The 24,463-nt window shown below is 44.3% G+C and overlaps 1 protein-coding gene across 4 annotated transcripts in view; it reads right to left on the bottom strand.

The window, feature by feature from the left end:
• Window positions 1–24,463, bottom strand: part of TP53I11 (tumor protein p53 inducible protein 11) — a 101,457-nt gene that overhangs the window by 71,199 nt on the left and 5,795 nt on the right. The gene's annotated exons all lie outside the window — the stretch shown is intronic.

Here is a 24,463-nt window from a genome sequence, read left to right on the forward strand (position 1 = left end):
TAAGTCAATTTAAAGAATACTAGGAAAAGGAAGACTTGGAAGTTGAGCATGTTAGGGGAATAATTACTCAATTCCTCAGTTGGAGGCCACAAATATGCAACTAGAAGTGACTATTTTAAGTAGTACATTCCACCCTTTAATAAAAAATATCATGTCAGAGAGACTGGCTATTTTTTTATTATAAACAGGGCTGGCCCCAGACATGCCAGGGCCCTTGGGCACTAGCTTGCCGTGGGCCCTGGCACGCATGTGCGCACACACACATACACGCATGCACGCGCCCAGGGCCAGCCCCAGACACGCTGGAGCCCTTGGGCAAAAGCGTGCCCCAGACCCCAGCGCTCCCCTTCCGCAACTCGCACACAGCAAGAGCTTCGGGACTCCGCCATTCCCTTCCTTAACTTACATTGTTCTGCAGTTGCGCACGCAGCGGTGCGCTTAAGAAAGATGGCAGCTGAGGTTTCCCTAGGGAGCTGAAGCCTCTGCTGCCATCTTGGTTCATGGCAGGGATGCGAGCGCATAGCACGCATGCGTGCCACCAGCCAAGATGGCGGCAGAGGCTTCAGCGCCTTAGGAAAACCTCAGCCACCATCTTTCTTAAGGGCACCGCTGCGTGCGCAACTGCAGAACAATGTAAGTTAAGGAAGGGAATGGCGGAGCTCTGAAGCTCTCGGCCTGCGATCCGTGGCAGCAATCCTGCCACGAATCGTGGAAGGGGAGCAGAGGGCCCCCTCAGGGGCTCCTGTAGCCTCAGGGGCCCTCGGGCCAGTGCCCCACCTGGCCGCCCCTTGGAACCAGCCCTGATTATAAACCACCTATATCTTCCAATTCTTGCCATTTCATCCAGTTTAAGTGTCAAAATACAGTTGGCTGAAAGAATAAGGGCACATAACACTAGTGTGACTGTTGCAAGAATCCTTCTGTTCTCAAAGGGACTGGTAGCTCTGTCAGGAGGACTAGGGTCTTGGAGATTCTCAGCAGTTTGCAGCCTTGCAAACTATAATTTCCATGGTACTTTTGGAGGAACCTGTGACAGAGTGGCAAATGACAGAAAAGACATATCTACAAGTCTAAATGTTTTGTGTTAATAGTGTTGAACTAAAGTGAACTTCACATCACCAATACTAAATCAAACAGAACTACCTGCGCCCAGACTTTCCACATAGCTATGAACCAAGAATGGCAAAACAACCCTTCAACCCCTAATAACTGGAAACATAACAAGCTCTATTTAGGAGCTAGGAATAATTTGTATCCCTAGTTATTCCCAGAATTGAACAGACTACTGTTCTGTCCATTCGTCTTTATCTTTAGAATTCTACCAATGTAATCATTTTATTTATTTATTTTGATGAAGTCAGAAAATTCCATCAGCTGTATTTATCCTTCTCTTCCAGCTTCAGTTCTTTCAAAGCATTAGTACAAAAGTTAAAACAATATTTATTTGTTGGAGAGGGATGGTGGTGCTGGTGAGGTACTGATGCTGTAAAAGAATTAATTTCATTAACTTAGAATGTTTTCTTGAAAAACCTGGGTGAACACTTAGAATGTGAAGAGATTTGTGTTCTGGTATCACAGTACAGCAGTATTTATTCACTTAACTCCAGGAACAGACAGGTGAATGTGCAGTCCCATACAGAACTATACTTCAGAGCCAACATTTGGCCTATGACTTTTGCTGCCAATATATCCGGAAGATCTTCTGAAACTGTAAGCCCCAAATTCTATTACTGTCATCTACCTTCTTCTGCATCCAACCTATGCACAGGCGTAGGGAACCTTAGGCCCAGGGGCCAAATGCCCCCCCCAGTCCTCTCTAACTGGCCCTTAAAACTCTCTCCAGGCCATGCCTATCACCAGTCCTGCTCTTCAGCCTCCCCAGATGCTTTTGCATGGCTGAAATTTGTCTCTGAACTGAGATAATGCCTCTTGATCTTCTGGATAGGGAAACTATTATGACTTTCGTGTAGTCAGAATATAGCCTACTATGCAAAGGCAAGAATCACATCTGGAGCTCCACTCACTTTTGCCTCTGACCCCATTGCCAAGTGGCCCTCAGAAGACTGCCCAAAAATGAATGTGGCCCTCAGACTGAAAAAAAGATCCCCATCTCCACCACACACACTTAAAATGCAGATAAAATTAGTTTTTGGCAGACTATGGCCTGTTGCTTGAATTTTCATCAAATTCTTCTTCCGTATATAGTGTAACTCTTGAGCTACTGGGCAAAGATTCAAAACAGACCTCGAGGACAACGTTTGGTTGCCTTTCTGTTATTAGGCATCTCCCATAGTAACATATGTTCCAAAAGGATACAGTCTTCTTGGGTAATGGAAGCTGCAGACCTCTGGCTACTACTAACTTATGGCTGTACCACTTGTAGGAAAGGTTGAAGTTCTAAGCTGTTTTCTCACAGGTGGCTTTAAGAGCTTGGCAGCCACTACACACCCATCAAAAATGGTTGTTTTCGGAGTACAGTATACTAATAACACTGTAAAAAAGAATACAGATAAGCATTTCTAACTTTTGAAGGATACATTTTGGGATAATTTATCACTATTTTGCAAGTCTTAACAGTCCTGATTTACCAGATCACTTTTGAATGATGAGGTGTTTGTGTAGAAACCTGGTGTGAAAATACCAACATCTATGATACCAGAAAACTCACATGAACTATTGCTTTTTCCTGAAGCAGCTTCCAGTTTTTCCACACACGAGCTGTTTTGTACAAACTGATGCTTGCAGCTGGCCATATCAGTAAGCAGAATGAGGCATCTGCCCTGGGCAACAACGTGGGGGCAACATTAAAAGAGCAGGGATTTGTCTGTATGCAGGTTTGTCCTATTCTAGTTCATTCAAAGTTGGTCTCATCCAGTTCAATGAGACTTACTCCTGAGTAAGTGTTAGGATTGTAGCCGTAATCTATTTTTACCACCAGGAGGATGCACTTCTTCAATTTACTACCTCAGGCAGAGCCGCCCCTAGGCACCAGGCACCGTGCTTTGGGGGCCCCCCGTGTGATGTTCCTATATTAATGTATATATGCAACTTTGAGTGGAAGAGGAAGCCAACTTAATATCACCCAACAAGAGAACCGACACAGGACAGCTGCGTTGCTTTACTCCGGCCATTGCTTGGCTGGATTATATCAATGAGATTCTGTGGAAAACCTGCTCTTCTTCTGCTTCAGCTGATACTGGCTAACCATTACAGATTCAGGCCTCAAGAGATATCGCTGCTGGAGACTCCGTTGCTGTGGTCCATGCTGCCGCCATTGCTGCTGCCTGCCCGCTTACGCGCGGGGCGTTGTCATCTTCGCCGAGGTGCCGCGTTGCTGCCGGTGGACCTCGCTGTTGCGGACTGTGTTGCTGCCATCGCCGCCGCTGGTTGCGGGCGTCTTCATCATCGCTGAGGGCCGTGCCATTGCCCAGGACACTATCACTGCGGCGTATATCTTTGCCACCTCGCCGCTTTCTTGCTCGCGTGTGGCGCTTCTGTTGCTGCTTGGGGCTGTGTTGCTGTCCTGGTGTCCTTGCTGCGGCTTGCCTTTGGATGGGACTTGAGACTGCCATCGCTGCTTGACGAGGATTAACTCATTTTAACGTTTGTTTGGGTGTGTGGGGGGGCTAATGTGGGGTGAATGATTGGTATGTTTGCTTGTTTGTGTGGTTTTGTGTATTTTTAACATGTGCCTGGGAGATAAGATTCCATCCTTCGTGGGGGGGCTCTCGGGGCCCCCGATTAACGTAGTGACGGGTAATGGGAGGTATGGCGTTGGAGGAGAACAGGCCAGGTAAGGGGAACTCGTCCCAGACAAACTGTGTCTGTGCCTTGTTCCGGTTCTCCTCATATCCACAGGATTGCTGGTTGTCCTATCAGCCAGCTCTCGGATCTCCAAGTGCTGCTTTTGAATGCCAGGTCGGTACATAATAGAACCTCACTTGTCCATGATTTAATTCTGGAGGAGGGTGCCGACCTGGCATGTATAACCGAGACCTGGGTGGCTGATCAGGGAGGAGTTGCTCTTTCCCAGCTTTGCCCACCCAGGTATTTGGTTCAGCACTGTGGTAGATCTGAGGGCCGGGGAGGGGGGGTCGCTGTGGTCTATAGGAGTTCTTTTCCTCTCACCAAGCACCCTGTCCAGACGGCGACTGGTTTGGAATGTCTCCACCTTGTGTTGGGCCAGGGAGACAGACTAGGAATACTGTTGGTGTACCGTCCACCTTGCTGCCCAACAGCTTCCTTAGCTGAGCTGACAGAGATAGTCTCGGAGGTCCTTTTGAGGTCCCCTAGACTTTTGGTACTGCATGCCGAGGCTGTCTTATCTGATGCAGCTCAGGACTTCATTGCCTCCATGACAACAATGGGGCTGTCTCAATTTTCTACTGGCCCAACGCATGTGTCGGGACATACTCTCGATTTGATCTTCGCCACTGGACATGGAGATGGTGATCTGATGGTGGGGTGTTTTTCATCTACCCCATTGTCATGGACAGATCACCGCTTGCTGAGATTTAGACTTACAGCGGCTCTTTCCCTCTGCAAAGGTGGAGGATCTATTAAGTTGATCCGCTCCCGGAGCCGGATGGATCCTGTAGGTTTTCAGAGGGCTCTGGGAGATTTTCCGGCTGATAGGACTGGTGCTCCTGTCGAGGCCCTGGTCGCACTGTGGAATACAGAAATGACCCGGGCTATTGACACGATCGCTCCCGCGCGTCCCCTTCGCTGTAGAGCTCATACAGCTCCGTGGTATACCCCGGAGCTGAGAGCGATGAAACATGAGAGGAGGAGGCTGGAGTGCAGATGGAGGAAAACTCCCAGTGGATACAATCATGCCTTGGTAAGTGCCACCAATAAGTTGTATACAAAAGCGGTAAGGACAGCAAAGAAGCTCTATTTTGCTGCCTCTATTAGATCATCTTTAAGCCGCCCAGCGGAGCTTTTTAAAGTCGTGCAAGGGCTCTTACACTCTGGCCCCCACGATACTATGGAAACATCTGAGACCCGCTGTAATGAAATTGCTGGACACTTTCAAGATAAGATTGCATGTATCCGCAGGGACCTTGACTCTGATGTTGTGATAGATGAATTCATTGAAGTGTCCGGAGCACGGCCTTGTCTTTCTTTATTGGATGAGTTTCAGTTGGTGCAGCTTGAGGAAGTGGACAAGGTGCTTGGAATGGTTTGGGCGACCACGTCTGTTCTGGATCCTTGCCCATCTTGGCTAGTGAAAGCTGGCAGGGCTGGAACCACCGGTTGGGCCAAGGAGGTGGTTAATGCCTCCTTGAGGGAGGGAGTGGTCCCTGGTAGCCTCAAGGAGGCAGTAGTGAGACCTCTTTTAAAGAAACCCTCCTTGGACCCAGATAATTTAAACAACTATAGACCGGTGGCGAATGTCCCTTTTCTGGGCAAGGTTTTGGAGCGGGTGGTTGCCAGCCAACTCCAGGCGCTCTTGGATGAAACCGATTATCTAGATCCGTTTCAATCCGGTTTCAGGCCCGGGTTTGGCACCGAAACAGCCTTGGTCGCCTTGTATGATGACCTGTGTCAGGAGAGGGACAGGGGGAGTGTGACTCTGTTGATTCTCCTTGATCTCTCAGCGGCGTTTGATACCATCGACCATGGTATCCTTCTGAGGAGACTCGCGGAGTTGGGTGTCGGGGGCACTGCTTGGCAGTGGTTCCGCTCCTACTTCGCGGATCGTCACCAGAAGGTAGTGCTTGGGGAACATCACTCGACACCATGGACTCTCCATTGCGGAGTCCCTCAGGGGTCGGTTTTGTCCCCCATGCTTTTCAACATCTACATGCAGCCGCTGGGTGCAGTCATCAGGAGTTTTGGAGTGCGTTGCCATCAGTATGCTGATGACACGCAGCTCTATTTCTCCTTTTCATCTTCTTCAGGTGAGTCTGTTGATGTGCTGAACCGTTGCCTGACCGCGATAATGGACTAGATGAGAGCTAATAAACTGAGACTCAATCCAGACAAGACCGAGACATTGTTGGTGAATGCCTTCCCTGCTCAGATGGTGGATGTTCACCCTGTTCTGGATGGGGTTACACTCCCCCTGAAGGAACAGGTACGTAGTTTGGGGGTTCTTCTCGACTCTTCCCTGTCTCTCGAGGCCCAAGTGGCCTCGGTGGCACGGAATGTGTTTTACCATCTTCGTCTGGTAGCCCAACTACGCCCCTATCTGGACAGGGACGACCTCGCCTCCGTTGTTCACGCTCTGGTAACTTCAAGATTGGATTACTGTAATGCGCTCTACGTAGGGCTGCCCCTGAAGACAATTCGGAAGCTTCAGCTGGTGCAGAATGCAGCTGCCAGACTACTGACGAGGACCAGTCGGTCTTCGCATATAACACCTGTCTTGGCGCGTCTGCACTGGCTTCCTATTTGCTTCCGGGCGAGATTCAAGGTGCTGGTTCTTACCTATAAAGCCTTACACGGCGTGGGACCTCAATACCTTGTGGAACGCCTCTCTCGATACGAACCTACCCGTTCACTTCGTTCAGAATCTAAGGCCCTCCTCCGGGTACCAACCCATCGGGAAGCCCGGAGGGTGGTTACTAGATCTAGGGCCTTTTCTGTGGTGGCCCCTGAGTTGTGGAACAGCCTCCCCGAAGAGGTACGCCTGGCGCCTACACTTTTATCTTTTCGGCGCCAGGTAAAGACCTTTTTATGCTCCCAGGCATTTTAATTTTCTTAACCATTTTAATCTTTTAATCCGTATTTTTAATTTTTGTCATATTGTGTTTTTGTAGTGTTTTTGTTGTTTGTTTGTATATGTTTTTATGATTTTTATTATGATATATTGTATTTTATCTTGTTTGTTCACCGCCCTGAGAGCTATTCTGCTAAGGGCAGTATATAAATTGAAATAATAAATAAATAAATAAATAACTTAAGTGCTGAAGTTGATTGTCATCAGCGGTTGTTCTAGAATAATTTGGATAGGGTTGCATCCTAGTTATACTCAGAATAGGCTCATTTAAAGTAATGGACTTCTGTTAGTCATGGCCATTAATTTGAATGGGTCTACTCTAAGTCCCTAGGTCCTTAAGTCAAAGAACTCTCATTTTTCTATTACCCAAATTCTTTGTTAATTTGATTCTCCTGAATCTTGACACATGCCCCTTCTTCCCAAAAGGTAAAAAGCCATAGAACAAAGCCTTAATTGCTTTCAGAATGTGGGGAATGTCCAGCACTATATTATCACAATTATCTTAAAAGTGTATTGTGCATATACAAAAGTACATCACATCATAATCAGCATATGTTAATGTTTTCTTGTTTTAACATACTTTGTTTATATTTATAAAAGTATTTCTGGACTGCCGTATCATAAAATACCACAGTGGTTTACAATGTTAAAACATGATACACCATTTAAAAATAATAAAAAAGATAATTGTTAAGGTAACTGGCTAATCATGTTTATTTACAAAGCATTTATAAATAAAAATAATATAGCAATCTCTTAGACAACAGAACTGATTGACTGGCAGGATAAAAGAGAATGCAACTAATCATGGTAACCTATTGGCTAGTACCTGTACCATCATTACTTGGAACAAACAAAATTTGATTCTATGTCAACTGTGTCTAACTGCAACTGTGTCAAGTTTCAAAGAGCAATCATTTGCCTGCTGTACTACTTATGCGTTCCAGAAATCTGATATTTGGCAAACCTTTTTGCACACACTGCAAAAACTTATTGGAAGGTATGTGTGCAAATGCACTAATTCAACTACTGATATAATACAATAATAACAGGATCTATATTGGGCACGAGTTCTAAAGACTGGCCACCAGCATCCTTAAAAAAAAAGAGATTTGACCAAGAAAACAGAGAAACAGTCCTTTTGCACAATCTATATGTATTACTGACAAAGCAAAATGTCTTTCCTTTCTGTTTCCATCCACTTCTTAATTTCAAGCTTCCTATAAATGTTCTAGAGCATTTTCTTAATTCCTGCCGGACTACCCCAGGAGGTTGTTAAACAGCTACTGTATCCTTCCTGATTCTATCTATGCACGCAATTGGTTTGAACTGACGTTGGAAGTTACCCTGACCCAAATGGCTTTTCACAATGCTTGATTCAAGCGTAGTTGTACCAGTTATAATTATAAAATGTCCCCAGGCTTTCCTTATTAGAACGGCAGGACTTTAGTGCTAAGGAGATTTAGATTTTCAAATACAGGTCTCAATGGAAGTTATGATGGATTAACATCCTTGTTTGCTTTTAGTTCTCTTAATCAGCACAGGCTTGGTCACAACGGAGGCTGGTAGATAAGTGTTCTACCCCTGGATACAACTTTGGAAGATAAACTACATGTGCAATCCAATACACATTTTCTCAGGTTACATTGATTTTAATGAGGTTTTATCTCATAACTGTGCAATCCTATAGCCAATTACCTAGGAGCAAGTCCACTGAATTCAGTTGAGCTTGCTTCTGAGTAAACATGCCTAGAATTACATTGTTACTATCTAGAGCCCAGTAAGCACACCACTATCTTTGTTTTAGAACAAATGTCTGTTTCTTAGCCTGATTCAGCTATTTCTTTAATGTAAACCATTTTATTTTACCATAATACAATGCACATGGACTTACGGTGTTGTAGATATAGACCAGAGGGCACTAACCTGTGGCCCTCCAGATGCTGTTAGACTCCAAATCCCATAATCCATGACCATTGACCATGCTGGCTGGGGTTAATGGGAGCTGGAGTCCAACAACATCTAGAGGGCCACAGGCTCCCCAACACCCTACTGCAATTACATTAATGGCAAACCAATGTTTGGATTTTTAAATTTGAGAATTGAAGCACCTCCAAATGTCTGAAGGGAAGCTAGAAAAGTATCATTTTTCAGTATAACACTTAGCATCCATCTAGAGCCTGACTAATACTGTTGGTTTTGGTTTTTTTAATGTTTCAGGGGAGGTTAATACCTTCTACTTTACAGTAGCCACAAGAGAGACAGGGTGGTGTAGCGGTTAGAGTGGGAGACCAGAGATGAAATCCCCATTCAACCACAAAGCCTGCTGGGTGACCATGGGCAGTCACAGTCTCACAGCCTAACCTACCTCACAGGGTTGTTGAGAGGATAAAATGGAGAGGGAGGAGAACTATACAGCTTGGGACCAGGATACCTGAAAGACTGTCTTACCCCTTATATACCCAGTCGATCACTGTGCTCTACAGATGAGGGCCTCCTGCAGATACCATCTTATCAGGAGCTTCATTCTGCACAATATAGGAAACAGACCTTTACTGTGGTGGCACCTACCCTGTGGAATTCCCTCCCCTTAAATATTAGGCAGGCGCCATCTCTGCTATCTTTCGGCACCTTTTGAAGACTTTCCTCTTTCAACAAGCCTTTTAAGTTGAAACCTATCCCAGTCTGAGTCTGTGTTAGAATTGCTTTTAATATGTTTTCTTTAATAATGTTTTTAACCCTTTTTTAAAAAAAGATGTTTTTAAAGCTTTTTAAAAAAATGTTTTTAACATTCTTTTGTTTTAATGTATTTTAATGGTCTTTTTATGATGTTTTAAAGTGTTTTTAGCGTTTCTGTTTGCCGCCCTGGGCTCCTGCTAGGAGGAAGGGCGGGATATAAATCAAATAATAAATAAAAATAATAAATAAATAATGTATGCCACCTTGAGCTCCTTGGAGGAAGGTGGGGTGTAAATGTAACAACAACAATAATAATAAAAATAAAAAACTTGTTGCTATTGTTATTATTCTCCACACCTTTAACATACAGTTCCAATGGGATGGGGAGATGAAATGCTTGTGTATGAAGATTTTGGGGTCAGCAAGAAGATTAAACACTGAAATGAAGTGTGATGATGTCAGTTCAGCCACAGAGCGGCAGCTCCAGGAACACAACATACCTTGGAGCTATTATGGTTCATTGATTTAGTTCTGGCTTGCAGGCCAAAGTTGCCAGAAGAAGGCATACCAATACAACTGCCTGGAGACTTGCAAATTTCCTTGGAGACCTCCTATTCTTCCGCTGGCCTTGTGTCATCATGCTATGTTTGTAAGACTTGACAGCTTTACAGTATGAAAAATCTGTGTCACTTGTGAAAATTCCCTTGTTCCCTTGACAGACATTGGAATACAGATTACTACTCACAGAGGGCCTTCTCTGCACTTCTCTGGGTTCACAGAGTTTAAGACACGTTTTCTTTTTAATAGGATAAAAGACTTCACTAGGTTTAGCTACAGAACAGACGGCTGTGAAAGGAATTGCACTCAATTTCTATCCCTTAAGTTAGAGCGCCTCAAGTTAACCTCAGTGACCTGTTCACAGTAATAAATTTAAAAACTGACAAACCAGTACTGTAGGCTGTTCCCCATGAACTGTCCTTTTTGAGAGTATATCGACTTAAAGTATTTGTACAAATTAAGGTTGAATGGGAGGTAGAGGCACAACATAGGCCAGGAGTACAATATAGATCTATTTCAGACACATTACAAGAGAAGAAAGCTGTTAGGGACCACATTCTGCCAGTAGACAGGGCTACCCCCAGCTCAAGTCAGCTGAGGAGTAAGGGATTATTTTAATCACCACAGTGCCATGCAACAGCTAACTCTCCTGGCCCTGCACACCATGATGGGAATGAAAACCACACCCTCCCTGCTCATCAGTGCAGGTTACCTGAGAGGGGGGCAATTTTCTTCCTAATCATGCCATGCAGGTGGGGAAGATTTAAACCTCCTCACTCAGTGTGCCATGATAGGGATGATAAATGGCCCATCCATGTAGATCAGTTGAGATGCAGGAAGAGGTCATTTTACATCTGTTGTGAGTAAAGCACCAACGCATGTTACCAGTAACCTGAACCAGTGGGGGTTGATAGACAGAAAAGCAATTTATTCTTCCTGTTGCCGATTCCTCTTCAAAGTGTTTGTTGTTTTTGCAGGCTTTGCTCCTCCCCTTACTTCCTTCTCCTCCTGTCTTTGTCCTCAATTGGTTAGTAATGGCTCCCTGAGAAGAAGCAGAGCTTGGAAAAGTTATTTTTTTGAACTACAACTCCCATCAGCCCAATCCAGTGGCCATGCTGGCTGGGGCTGATGGGAGTTGTAGTTTTAAAAAAGTAACTTTTCCAAGCTCTGAGAAGAAGCCGCATGGCTGCTTCAGCATGTATGACTTTATCTCTTTGTAGTAATAGACGTTACGTTTCTTTATTCTTTCAACTCCCAGTCTTAATACACCAGTTATTTCTGCACTTTTCTGCCACACACACACACACACACACACATCACCGTCTTGGTGCATGGCAGGCCCACAGAGAGAAGGTGGGGAGGTGTGTGGCCTCGGAAATAGTGCTGGGGGTGGATTAGGACTATGCTCCAGAGTTTCCTCATCCTGGATATATTGTGTTATGTGCTTTCAAGTCGATTACGACTTATGGCAACCCTATGAATCAGTGATCTCCAAGGGTGTTGAGCCCCAACTCCCCCAGGAGGAGCAGGGAGGGGAGTTGATCAAGCCCCAGCTTTCCCAGATAGATCAGGGAGAGGAGCCAGAGGTGGATGAGGTTTCTGAGGGCATTGAGGGAGGGGGTGAGGTCGACAGCCCGCCAGTTCCCACGGACAGTCCTCTCATCAACGCAGAGCTCGCTCCACCTACAAACACCCCAACAGAGCCATTAGGGAACGACCTCACATGCGTGCCAACTCCACCCCCCAGGACTCCCCGCCTGGCACTTCAAACACTTGCCTGCCAATGGGTTGCCCACCCCCTGAAGTCGAGCCAGCACCTAGCGAGCCTGCAGTGTCAGATGAGCAAGTGGAGGCTCGCCCCCCCCTCACCCCATTCGAGACACCGCGAGAAGCGGGTCGATCAGAAGGTGGAACTTCAAAGGAGTCAGAGATTACGGGCGAAGACTGTTCCTATTTAAGGCGGCACCCCCCTCATTGGGGTGCTGAGTCAACTTACTCCACACGCTGCAGAGCAAACTTAGGTAGCCTAGTTAGGGTCAGTAGTGAGCCAGCATAGATAGGTCTATGAGGGGCACTGCTTTTGATGTAACCATTACTCTAATAAAACAAGAATTAATTCCAGTTTCGTCTCTCAGACTCTGGGCAGAACAAAAAGCATCTGTCGTGAACCACCCTGTTCAGAACTTGTAAGTTCAGGTCTGTGGCTTCCTTTGTGGAATCAATCCATCTCTTGTTTGGCCCTCCTCTTTTTCTACTCCCTTCTGTTTTTCCAAGCATTATGGTCTTTTCTAGGGAATCATGTCTTCTCATGATGTGTCCAAAGTATGATAACCTCAGTTTCATCATTTTAGCTTCTAGTGAAGTTCCAGTTTAATTTGTTCTAACACCCAATTATTTCTCTTTTTCTCCATCCATGGTATGCGCAAAGCTCTCCCCTAACACCATATTTCAAGTGAGTTGATATTTCTCTTACCCACTTTTTTCACTGTCCAACTTTCACATCCATACATAGAGATTGGGAATACCATGGTCTGAATGATCCCGACTTTAGTGTTCAGTGATACTTCTTTGCATTTGAGGACCTTTTCTAGTTCTCTCATAGCTGCCCTCCCCAGTCCTAGCCTTCTGATTTCTTGACTATTGCCTCCATTTTGGTTAATGACTGTGCTGAGGTATTGAGAATCCTTGACAAGTTCAATGTCCTCATTGTCAACTGTAAAGTTACATAAATCTTCTGTTGTCATTACTTTAGTCTTTTTGACGTTCAGCTGTAGTCCTGCTTTTGTGCTTTCCTCTTAACTTTCAACAGCATTTGTTTCAAATCATTACTGGTTCTGCTAGTATTATGGTATCGTCTGCATTTCTTAAATTATTGATATTTCTCCCTCCAATTTTCACACCTCCTTCATCTTGGTCCAATCCCGCTTTCCGTATGATATGTTCTGCATACAGATTAAACAAATAGGGTGATAAAATACACCCCTGTCTCACACCCTTTCCGATGGGGAACCAATCAGTGTCTCCATATTCTGTCCTTACAGTAGCCTCTTGTCCAGAGTATAGGTTGCCCATCAGGACAATCAGATGCTGTGGCACCCCCATTTCTTTTAAAGCATTCCATAGTTTTTCATGATCTACACAGTCAAAGGCTCTGCTATAATCTATAAACCAAAGCCTAACATACCTCAAAGGGAAAGAAAGAAGAATCTCTCCATTAGAGAGACCAGTCACCCTCCCGCAAACACACATACTTCATTAAAACAATGAGAGAATGTAAAGCAATATCTACACCCAGTCATGGGGAACCTTTGGCCCTCCAGATGTTGCTGGACTACAACTCCCATCAGCCTTGCCCACTGGCCATGCGGCCTGGGGCTAATGGGAGTTGTACTTCAGCAATATCTGGAGGGCCAAAGGTTCCTCACCTCTAGTCTACGCAAAGGTGGAGAATGAAGGGGAACAGATCATATAGTAAATATCTATTTTTATAGAACACTGCAGTTTATTGGTAGGGTTGGGCCATGTCATTAAAAGTTAAATTCCAAATCTATTTTAAAAATCTCTTATTCCGATTCTTGTTTCTCACAAAAAAATGAAACAAATTCCAGAACACTAGGATTAACCCTGGCAAATAAGCACCAGTGTAGGAAAATGATGCATACAGAATTCTTTTCCTGGCCCAATTTGCCAGGTCAGAGACCATTTACAGCTCATCTATTCTTGAACACCCAACAATCCATGATGCAAGGTTTGTGGACCACAAGTAATCTTGGGCCAGTGAGCTTCTCTCAGTTCAATTAGAATGTAACATTTGCACATGATGGGAATTGGGTTTAAACAAAAGTTATATGCTGCTTTCTTAGCCCCTTTTAAAAAAAATGTCCCAAGAGACGGTTGGAAATTCCAGCCTCATGTTTTCTGCTAATCTTTTGATACTGTTTGCAAGATATATATATTATCACTTTATATTTAAAAATGTAAAACAAAAATAGAAACGAGTTTCTAAAAATAACATTCCCATGATGCAAGAGTCACCAGACATTTCCATTTGGCTTTAAGCCCCAAATATAAAGTAAACACACAATTTTAGTGATTTTTTCCCATATGAAATTGTCTGTGCAAAGGAGGGGCTTGAAATATGTTGGCTGACTCCAGCTGCATCATGTCACAGGAGGCATCACAGAACACATTTTCTAAGAAAACACTCAGTGAATACTGCAAAGGAGGGCCATAAGGAAAACCTGAAGGCGATAGTGTTTTTAAGCTGTGTGTTGTGTTGCACTGTGTGCCAATGCGGTGTGGCAAAAAAGAAATGCCCGCATTGGACCAGAGGTATTTTAGCTCAAGTCCATCCAGTATGTATTGAAGCCGACTGCTGTCTTGCAGCCATCACTGTCTTAGCTTAGCCTATCTCTCACAAGCTGATATGCGCCTTGTGCTCCTTAGAGGATAGCAGGGCATAGAATCTCTAAGCAGAAATTTGAACCCAAGTCTTTAAAGGCCAGTTATATATTACTAGAGAAATGTGGGAGCTGCTTCTTTGTGGCTTTGGTAATGAACAGACAGGCAGTACGTACAACAGATTCAAATTAATACTATCCACTATATCACACTGAAGACTAAAACCAAAAGGTCCTACCGCTCCAGGCAGTTGCACAAGAATATGAATTCTTGTTTGTGTTCTATAATTTCTCTTAATACTGGCTCTTTCACACCGCTGGTAATTCTAATGTTGACAACGCATTGGCAGTGGCTGGCATTTTAACGACTGTGGCATATAAATCTGCCCTAACACAGCTACAGTCTAAGGGATTGAAAAAATATTGCTTTTTTGGAGCCCTCTGTCTGCTAGTGTTCCCATAATGAATAGTGTTGCAACAATAGCAATGCTAGAAAGGCTCAAAGGCCACTTCACATGACCCTCACGTGCTAAGCAAACCCTTCATGGACATGGCACATTTTCCATGTGTTCAAGTTGTGCGCATGGCCAGTGGGTACCACATACAGCTTGCAGACATGAACTGGAATTTTGTAATGCCGCTGTTCAATGTGCCAGAGAAAAGTCCTCTGCTCATAGCAAATCACTCATAACAGCTCATTACAAACTGAAACAGATTTATATCATGTGTACCAGGACAGGAGCATTACTGCAGAGTATTGTGGGGGAGAGAAAATCAAAAGTCCCCAACTGTTTACCAAAATTGTTCCTATTTACCAAGAGAATGGTAGTTATAGTATCAGGATCATAGCCTAAGTGTTTTATAGTGCTGATATTTCTTTTTGGGGATGCTTTTAAATATACTTGTTTAGTGAATTAATTTATGTAATTGCTGTGAGCCAAGCAGGGAGGGGGCGGATAAACGAGGGCGAAACAGAGGATGAGGACTTGGACTGGGAACCTCGGGAGGGGGCAGATAGGTGCTCCAGCCCCCATCTTGGACAGATCAGTCCCCTCAGCTCCTGACCCCCCTGTGGAAGCACCACCGCCAGAGAATCAACCTTGCACGTCAGATGTTTCCCAGGCAAGCGTTGCCCAGCTTCCCCCACTAGAACTGTCAGTTAGCAGCCCCCTTCTGTCGGAGTTGGAAGCTGAGGTCAAACCACCTTGCCCCATGCTCAGAGGCATTTGAAGCAGAAAAGTCAACAGACTGAGCTGAAAAGGAGCTTGCGTGTGCGCACACAATCCAAGCGTAATTAAGGGGACTCGGGGGGAGGGGAACCCAGTTGCTGAGTTAATGTCTTAGTACAGCGTTAGCTTGCTTAGTCAGTGTTAGTTTTGGGCCAAAATTCCTAGCAAGCGTAGTTAGGTTCATGAGGTACACTGCTTTAAATGTATCTATAACTTTAATAAAAAGAGAAAAAACCACAGACATGTCTGAGACGGAGTCCTTTGACAACAGGCAGGACAGTAATAGAGTAACCACTGTTGAGGTCTCATCTGAGAGCTCAGCCACATTCACCCCAAGACTCTTAAAAGACTGAGCATGGAACTGGAGACATATCTTGACTCTATTCCAAAGTATGGAAATGTGCATTCACTAACACACACAGGGACCATCATGCAGCCTGTTATTGCACTAGTGTGGTGCAGTGGTTAAACCAGGACCTGGAAGACAAGGGCTCATATCCCCACTCAGCCATGAAGCTCACCAAGTTATTTGGGCGGTAATGAAATCAGGGATGGGGATCCTGTAGCCTTCCAGATGTTAGTGGATTACAGCTTCCATCACCTTTGACTATTTGACCATGTTGGCTGGGGCTAATGGGAAGTTGGAGTCCATCATTTTCTAGAGAGATGCAGATTCCCCACCCCGTAATAATTTTTTTTTTTAATCTAACTAGTAAGTACATCTTAAACTATGAAGGATTAAATATATAAGTCAATCATGATGCTCTGGTGTAAATTTAACAAAAAGAAAAAGGCTTCTTGTTTTAAAAAGTGTGTAACCAGAACAAGCTGCGACTAAATTGATTTTTCCTTGGTAATCTCCGAACACAACCTCCCTCTTCAGAGTTGTGAAGAATCTGTAGGTACAATGAGGTCCACTGCAAGGCCAAACATTCTAAAGATTTAAAGCAAAGGAAATGGCTCATTTACTAAACAAAGCATATAGCAGCAGAGAACCTTCACAAGTATGTAAAGTGTTGGCAGTCAGAACAATGTTCCTTGGAAAGAGGATAGTGTGCCCGTTTTCACCTGTGAAATGCATGCTTTTCCACTGGGTTTCAGGACCCACTGCCTAATCATTGCTATACGTCTCCAAAAAGTAGTGCATATTTATGAGTAGTTACATTTTTATATCTCATGATAACCTTGCAATTGTTAAGACTGCTAATGGGGACACACTATTCTCTGTCCAAGCAACACTATCTGACTGCCAACACTTCATGTGCCATTCTGTTACCTATCCAAGGTGTGAATGCAGCATCATTAAGCTGGCAGGACAGCAAATTCAGGTGTGTGGCATGCAGGTCTGCTCAGGGTCTTCCTGCCACTGTCATGGACAGGCCAATAGCAGCAGCGGGAGCCCTGCCATGGTCTCTGGGCCCTGGCATGCTTTGGGTGAGTGTTAGCCTTGTTTATAGATCCTAGATATGCATGAAAAGTAGGCATCACTACTTTTGCTTTTTGGGGGGAAAAAGATGGGCAGATCTTTCAGTCTTAACTATTACAAGGTTATCATGAAATATAAAAACATAACCACTTATAAATATGCACTGCTTTTTGAGGTACATTGCAATGTCTAGGCAGGGGTCTTGAAACCCAGCTGAAAAACTTGCATATCTTCCTCAGTTTTCATGGGTGAAAATGGCACAATTAAGCCAGTGGTGTTGGGGAGTATGGGTTTTTTTGCTCACATGTCAGCACCAGACCATCCCTCTACCGCCCCCGCCCCCGTCAGCACCACTGACATATTCTCAGCAAAGGACTATCCCTAGGGAAAGGAATAGGTGCCCCAGGCAAATAAACGTTAAGACCAAGACAATATAAAATCATTCCATTGTATGGAGGGTCGCCCCCCCCCGGCTTTTATGGTGGGCTGAGGAGAACTTCAGTCAAAAGCATTAAAAAGGGCATGTGGTGATGTTTGCCCCTTAGACACATGGGTGCTTGGGACTGTCCTTCAAGAGGAGCAGGAAGAAGAGGTATAAATTAAAAAGCATATCCTTTTGGCTCTTGTCAGATGAATGGTAAATATCACTTTGTATTTTTGACAGAAGGCTTTAGGACTTCAAAAGGTGGTAGCAACTTATTCATTCCCTCCCAGAGCAAATACATGTAACGATGCAGAATGTTATCTATCTGAGTTGGCAGAGGCAATAAGAACCTTCCCACCATGCTGGGTGGAAGGAAAAAGTCCATGGCAAACAGTGATTTCTGCTTTTTTAAAAAAGGGTGGGCCTGGACTCACTTGAGCTATGAGGATATAAAGATAACTGAAATAAAATTCAACGACAACATTGCCTCATGTCCTTTGGCAAGTCTCTGGCTCCCAGCTATTTAAAATTCAGTGGAAGAGAGCTTCTGATCATTCTCATGGAAGCAAGTGGGAAGGGGGAAAAGACCTATAACATTCCTTCATGGGCTGTTGTCCTTTTAAGTAAAGGTGCAAGCTGGGAAAGTCATCTAAAGGGAAACTAATCCAAAAAGCAGATTTATTCCTTACATTGCGGCATCCAAGATCCAGACATTATTGAATTACAGCCAGTGTGGTGTAGTTGTTAAGAGTGTAGGACTAGGACCTGGGAGACCAGGGTTCAAATCCCCATTCAGCCATGAAGCACACTGGGAGACCTTGGGCCAGTCGCTGTCTCTCAGCCCAACCTACCTCACAAGGTTGTTGTGGGGATTAAATTAGGAGAGGAAGAACCATGCATTCCACTTTGAGCTCCTTGTTGAGCTCCTTGGAGGAAAAGTGGGATATAAATGCATGCATGCATGCATGCATACATGCATAAATAAATAAATATGGAGCAGTCTGAAAAAAGATAATCAAGCATGTCTGCAAGGGACACAGAGAATGCACACCAATGTGGTTTTTCAAACTACACATTACCCATCTTCAGAAGTCAGATTGATCTGGTCATCTGCATAGCTGGTTATTTTGGAGGTCAGCTGGGAAGTCACAGAGTTGCAGAAGCGCAGTCTACATTGCCACATCCAATTTTGCATTAGCAACTTGAAGCAGAAGCGCAGGTGTCCTATGAATCTCCTAACCTTCAGAATCGCCACCTGCCTTTATTGGCAAGACTAGGGGGAGGGGAGGAGACAAACATTCCACATCCTCCCTTTGTAACTTTGCACTTGGTTACTCTGTGTATATGTTAAATGAGAAAAAACAAATTCCTGAAGAAAGGCACTTCAATATGTTCATATGCAGGAAGGATGAGCTTCCTTTTGAGTAATGCAGATTCAGGGTAAGGAACCTCAGGTTCGGAAGGCCAAATGTAGTCCTCCAGGCTTCTCTATCAGGCCCTTGAAACTCTACCAGAACAGGTCCACTTTGCAGTGGACCTCTCACTGGTCCTATTCTTCACCTGCCAACTTTGCCTCCGTGCACTTTGTCCTTCAACGGTGATAACGCCTCTTGCTTGTATGGATGGCAGATGGAGGGGGGATTATGTCTACAGATAGAAACCTCTGACTTTTACATGGTTGGAATGTAGCTTACTATACAAAGGTAAAAGTCACATCTATTGCTCCACCCACTTTTGTTCCAGCCTCATCCACCACTGGCATGTGTCCTCTGAAAGGTTCTCTATGGGGGAATGCAGCCCTGATGTAGATGGTTCCATAATTTCTCCAGTTCCTTCGGACATCTGGCCTTGTCCTTTCCATGTGTCAAATGAGATGTTAGTATATCCCACTGGAAGAGATTATTTTTCAATGGCTGGTGAGATCACCCCTGCCAATAGGCAGACCAAGGTAATGGATGCTGGGGGAAGCAACTCTCCCTGCCCGGTTACTTCATCCAGCCGTCCAGCAGCCATTTATGTCCTTCTGATCTGGCGCTGGTGATGCTTGCTTGCTGGCTGCTGGCTGGCTGTCTTGTCTGGCAGCCTTCTCCCAGAGCATCACAGGCAGCACTGTTAGCAAAGGTCCCATTCCAAACAAGCATGCAGAGGCACTCAGCTCAGCCAAGCCCACCACCAGGGATTGCACATACATTGCTCTGCTCATGCGACACACGCTAAAAGGCCCACTACAATACAGCAGCTGTTTCAGTGGTAGCATGCAGGCACAGCAGTGAGTGTGAGCAGTAGGAAGGTGCTGGGAGGACAGCTATGTGTTCCATACAGGTGTGGCAAAGGATGCTGTCCCATTGTCAGTGTGGAAATAAAGTCAACTGCCAGTCTGGTTAGCTACTGAATTTAGAATGTGCAGGATGGGAATGATCTTATACAGGCGTACCCCAAGCAGCATAGGCTAGTTCATTAAAGGTTGTTTTTTTAAAAAAGCATGCATATGGGCCTGCAGGCCACTTCCTCTTGAGTAGCCTGCAGGAGGTTTCCCCACATACTGCATTCTGAAATAGAGCAGCGTATTCTCTTGTCTCAGAATTCTACTACCCACTTCTGCTGCACCTGTATATATCTGGCTTAGTCTTCCTCCTCCAGACTGCTGCTACCTACTGCTTTCTGTGGATCTCCAAAAGACAGCCGGTCTAGTTTTTCTACCAGAGCACATCCCATCCTGTCCATTCTCTTTGATTTATTTGCACATCATCATCTTCCTGTAGCCTGTCCCAAACCCCTATTATACTCTGACAAAACTAAGGGTGGAACCACATGGTAAGGTGTAGCATTGTTTATCCTGTGCCATGATGTCATCACATTTTGCATCTCAACACACAACATGGCTGCTGGTGCGGGCAAGCATGACATCATGTAACAACATTATGAGATGGGGTTGCAGCTGGGGTGGGTGAGTAAGAGAACTTGACACGGGGCTTTGTCCCAAGAAGCTTTTCCCAAATGAGGTTTTTTGTATGCTGCTCCATCATTATTCACTCATTTAACAATTTTCCTGGTTATGCCAAAATTATCATCCTTCTTGGTTTAGTTTCTATCAGCTGTCACTCCTCTTCACAGCTACGTTCTCTCCTCCTGTCAGATCCATTACACTTGCTGAAAGTAATTCCTGGGCCAATCCAACAATCAAGCACTAGCAAATGAAATAAAGCTGTTTCTCTCTCTCTTCTGTCTACTGCTTGTTATAATATTTTCCACTGTACAAGACTTTTAAACAGGTTTTGTGTTTACTATGTTAAGACACCACATCAAATTAAATGCAAGTTAAATAATTGAGACTGATCTTGCAGTCTTGCTAACTGAGAACAGCTTGTTCACTGGATAAATGCCTAAGCACACTGGGGCATCTTTCTTTGGCTTTAAAGTACCAATGGAAAGACCTCCAGTTAGGAATCAGAAGAGTTGACTAAAACTATCAATTTTGATATATGGAAGTGTAGGCAGAATCAGTTTACAGGAACTGCGAGTAGGCCTGTGATCGAGTAGGTCTTGATCCTACAGGTTTTTACCCAATGAAGTATTGCCTATTCTTTACTAAGTAACTCGAGTACAATGCTAGTCCTCTTGTAAAGCACCTTTTCTCCTCATCATTTTTAAAAATGGAAGACTAAGAACTATGCACCAATATGCTCACTGCTATCTCACTCTTCCTTCTGTTTAATAATAAAAATAATATTTATGAAGCATATGACAGGAAACAAGGTGCTATACAGTATAAAACAGGGACAGGGGACCTGTAGCCCTCCAGATCACATTGGACTGAAACTCCCATCCTTCCTGACCATTTGACCAAGCTGGATGAGGCTGATGGGAGTTGGGAGCCCCAACAACACCTGGAGGGCCACAGGTTCGCTATCCCTGGTATAAAATAAATTAACAAGGTACCAAAAAAAAACCCTTCTATTTGGCAATAGTGGAGAAGAGGCTGACATGTTTCAGCCATCCAGAACTGCTTGGGCTGCTCAGTTGTCTCTTTCTGGAGTTTGCAGTGAGTTTTCTCATATCCATTTCAGTCTCCAGTTCATACTCATAAATATTCTGTGGGCAACCACCTTTAGCATCACTCTTACTATTGTGTGCCTAAATGAGAGCCTTTACTATTGCTGCACCAACTTGTAGAACTCTCCCAAGGAAGTCTCATTTGGTCTTCTCATTTAAGCTTCATGTGAACAGTTAATGTCTTTTTATTTTGCCAAGCCTTTAGTATGGGTTACAGTTCCATCTATATATTAAATTGTTCCATCCCACACTTGGTTCAAATGTATGAAATTGATTTTAGTAATTTGAACTGTTTTTATTGTGTTTTCTGTAACGCGTTCATTTTGTCAGTTGCTTTGAGTTTATTTTATAAAGAAAAGTTGGGCATAAAATTTTAAATAGAGGGTGTCCTTTTAAAATAAAATACCCTTTGGTTAGAACACAAATTTTTCATTTACATTACAGATGCAGAAAAAGCCTAGATGTCATTCAAGACACCCTTGTCACAGCCTGATGGGAGCTATCATCCAAAATATCTGCAGGGCAGCAAGATGGTGTTGGCTGGACTACTGTAAAAGTGGAGTTGTCCCTGAAGTTTGTTTAGAAACTGTATGTGAACTGATATAGAATGCAATATCCACCCAATCCAAAGTGCTGGTTTTAACCAGGGCTGTGGAGTCGGAGTTGGAGTTGTGGAGTCGGAAGCAATTTTGGGTGGAGTGGGAGTCAGTAGAAATGTACAGACTCCGACTCCTTCATAAATGGCAAATGTATAACTAGTAATAACAAATTTACTGTAGTAAAATGGTAGCACAAGGCATTTCATCACCACGACGTGAATCCAGAGCTTGGAAAAGTTACTTTTTTGAACTACAACTCCCATGAGCCCAATCCCTGATGAAATGCCTTGTGCTACCATTTTACTACAGTGAATTTGTTATTACTAGTTAATATACATTTGTCATTTATGAAGGAGTCGGAGTCGGACAGTAGAAAAATAGAGGAGTCAGAGTCGAAGGTCTGGCGTACCGACTCCACAGCCCTGGTTTTAACATTTAAAGTGCTACATGGTCTGGGTCCTAAGAGCCCAGGGAGTGCTCTTTACCACGACACCACCCAAATGTCTTATCTGCCAGCAGGCTCTGCTCAAGATTCCTTCTTTTGAGGTGGTAAGATTGTCATCTACCAGAACCAAGAATCAAGGCCTTTTCTGTGCCTGTCCCAGACTTATGGGATGTACTTCCTAAGAAATTCAGAGGTAGGGGAAGATTTTTTTTACATAGTTTTCAAATTTGATCTTAGACCTGTTCTTTTTTTTTTTGTAAGCCACCTTGTGGACATATATGTTGAAAGGTGATCAAGAAACATTGTAAAGAAATAGCACTTTTAGTGCTACCTACAAAGATTCCCTGTATTTTGCAATAATCTGCCTTACTTTTGCAGACTGTATACTAATAACATTAGCAGCACTACTAATAATTTGAAAAAGTGCTTTTACAGTGCTATCCAATACCTGTTTACTCAGAAGTAAGATCCATTGGGTTCAATGGGACTTATTCCCAAGTAAATGTGTACTGGATTGCATCCTTAGTAGCTGCTGAGAGCACATTCTTCCATCATTCCTGTAAGGTAGGACAATCCTATCAGCACCACGCTGCAGACCTAGAGAGAGGCACAGTTCAGTAAAATTTGAATTGCTGCCCAGTTCATTCTCTTAATGAATACAGTAGGCTGTTTTCTCATGCTTGTTCAATGACTATTGTAGCTTGGAGGGTTCTAGATTTCTTCACATGTGCAAGGCCTCTGTTGTCTTCAAATTGAACTCTAAAAGACTACATTCATTGCCAGACAAAGAGCGATATTAGTAAAATCTACTGGCAGAAGCCAGACCAGGTCTGGAAAACCTGTAGCCCTCCAGCTGTTGTTGGACTACAACTCCCACCATCCCTTACCATCAGTAGTGTAGTGGCAAACTCAGAAGTGCAGGATCCCTTCATGATAGTCACACCCCACCCCATCACAGCCACAGCCCCTTTTCCACTTTCCGTCATCTCCCTTGCTCTCCCTGTCGTCTCATGAGTCCACACTCCACTACAACAGATGTCCCTAGCAGCCAATTGGCATGGAAGGGGAGGCTGTGTGTTAGCTACTGTGAAGAGTCTTCTTAGCAGCTGACTCATCTCCTTGCACTCTGATTGGCTCCAATCAGCATGAAAGGACAAAGACTCTTCTCTTCTCAGTGGTTAACATGCTTCCTTTTCACACTGACTGGCTCATACAAAGGGACCTGGCTGGGACCCTGCTCACACAAAAGTAACGGGTCTGTGACACACACACCCCACGACCCCAGATGACTACGCCCCTGCTTACCATTAGCCATACTGGCTGGGCTGATGGGAGTTCAACCACACTGGGCCACAAGTTAACTAACCCTGCATCAGATCTGGCAGGAAGGGCACCAAGAGAAACTTTGCATTAGAAAAAGAACTCACAAAAAGACAGCCAGTCAGGCTCCTCAGGCATCGTAGAGGAAATTAAGACAGCAGACTTGAATTCTCAGAATACGCCACATGGAGAAGGAGCCCAACCAGCAGATATTCTTTTTTTTAAAATCTGAAAAGTAATGGGGGCTTTCCTTTCCGTTTTAGGAAGCTGGATGACACTTGGGAGGTCTGGCTGCGCAGCACTGCTGTTGCGCTTATGACTCCTCCAATGGAAAACACAGAGATGAAACAGACAAAGGAATCCCCCCTCCTTCCGCTTTAAGCTGTTGATACAGTTCCTTGCACAATGAAGATGCTCCTTAGGTGCTGCATAAAGCAGAGAGCCATGTAAACATGTTTTCTGTGATGCTTCCACACATGCGGGACTAACACTGCAGGGGAAGAGGTGGGCGGGGCATCCCCCTTGGGTACTGCTTTTTGGAAGGGGGGAGAAGAGGCATAATGTGGCTAAGATAAGGAAAAATCAGAGGTGGGGCTTGCAGATTTC

The sequence above is a fragment of the Rhineura floridana genome, chromosome 2 (genome assembly GCF_030035675.1).
Source record: "Rhineura floridana isolate rRhiFlo1 chromosome 2, rRhiFlo1.hap2, whole genome shotgun sequence".
Classification (NCBI taxonomy): domain Eukaryota; kingdom Metazoa; phylum Chordata; class Lepidosauria; order Squamata; family Rhineuridae; genus Rhineura; species Rhineura floridana.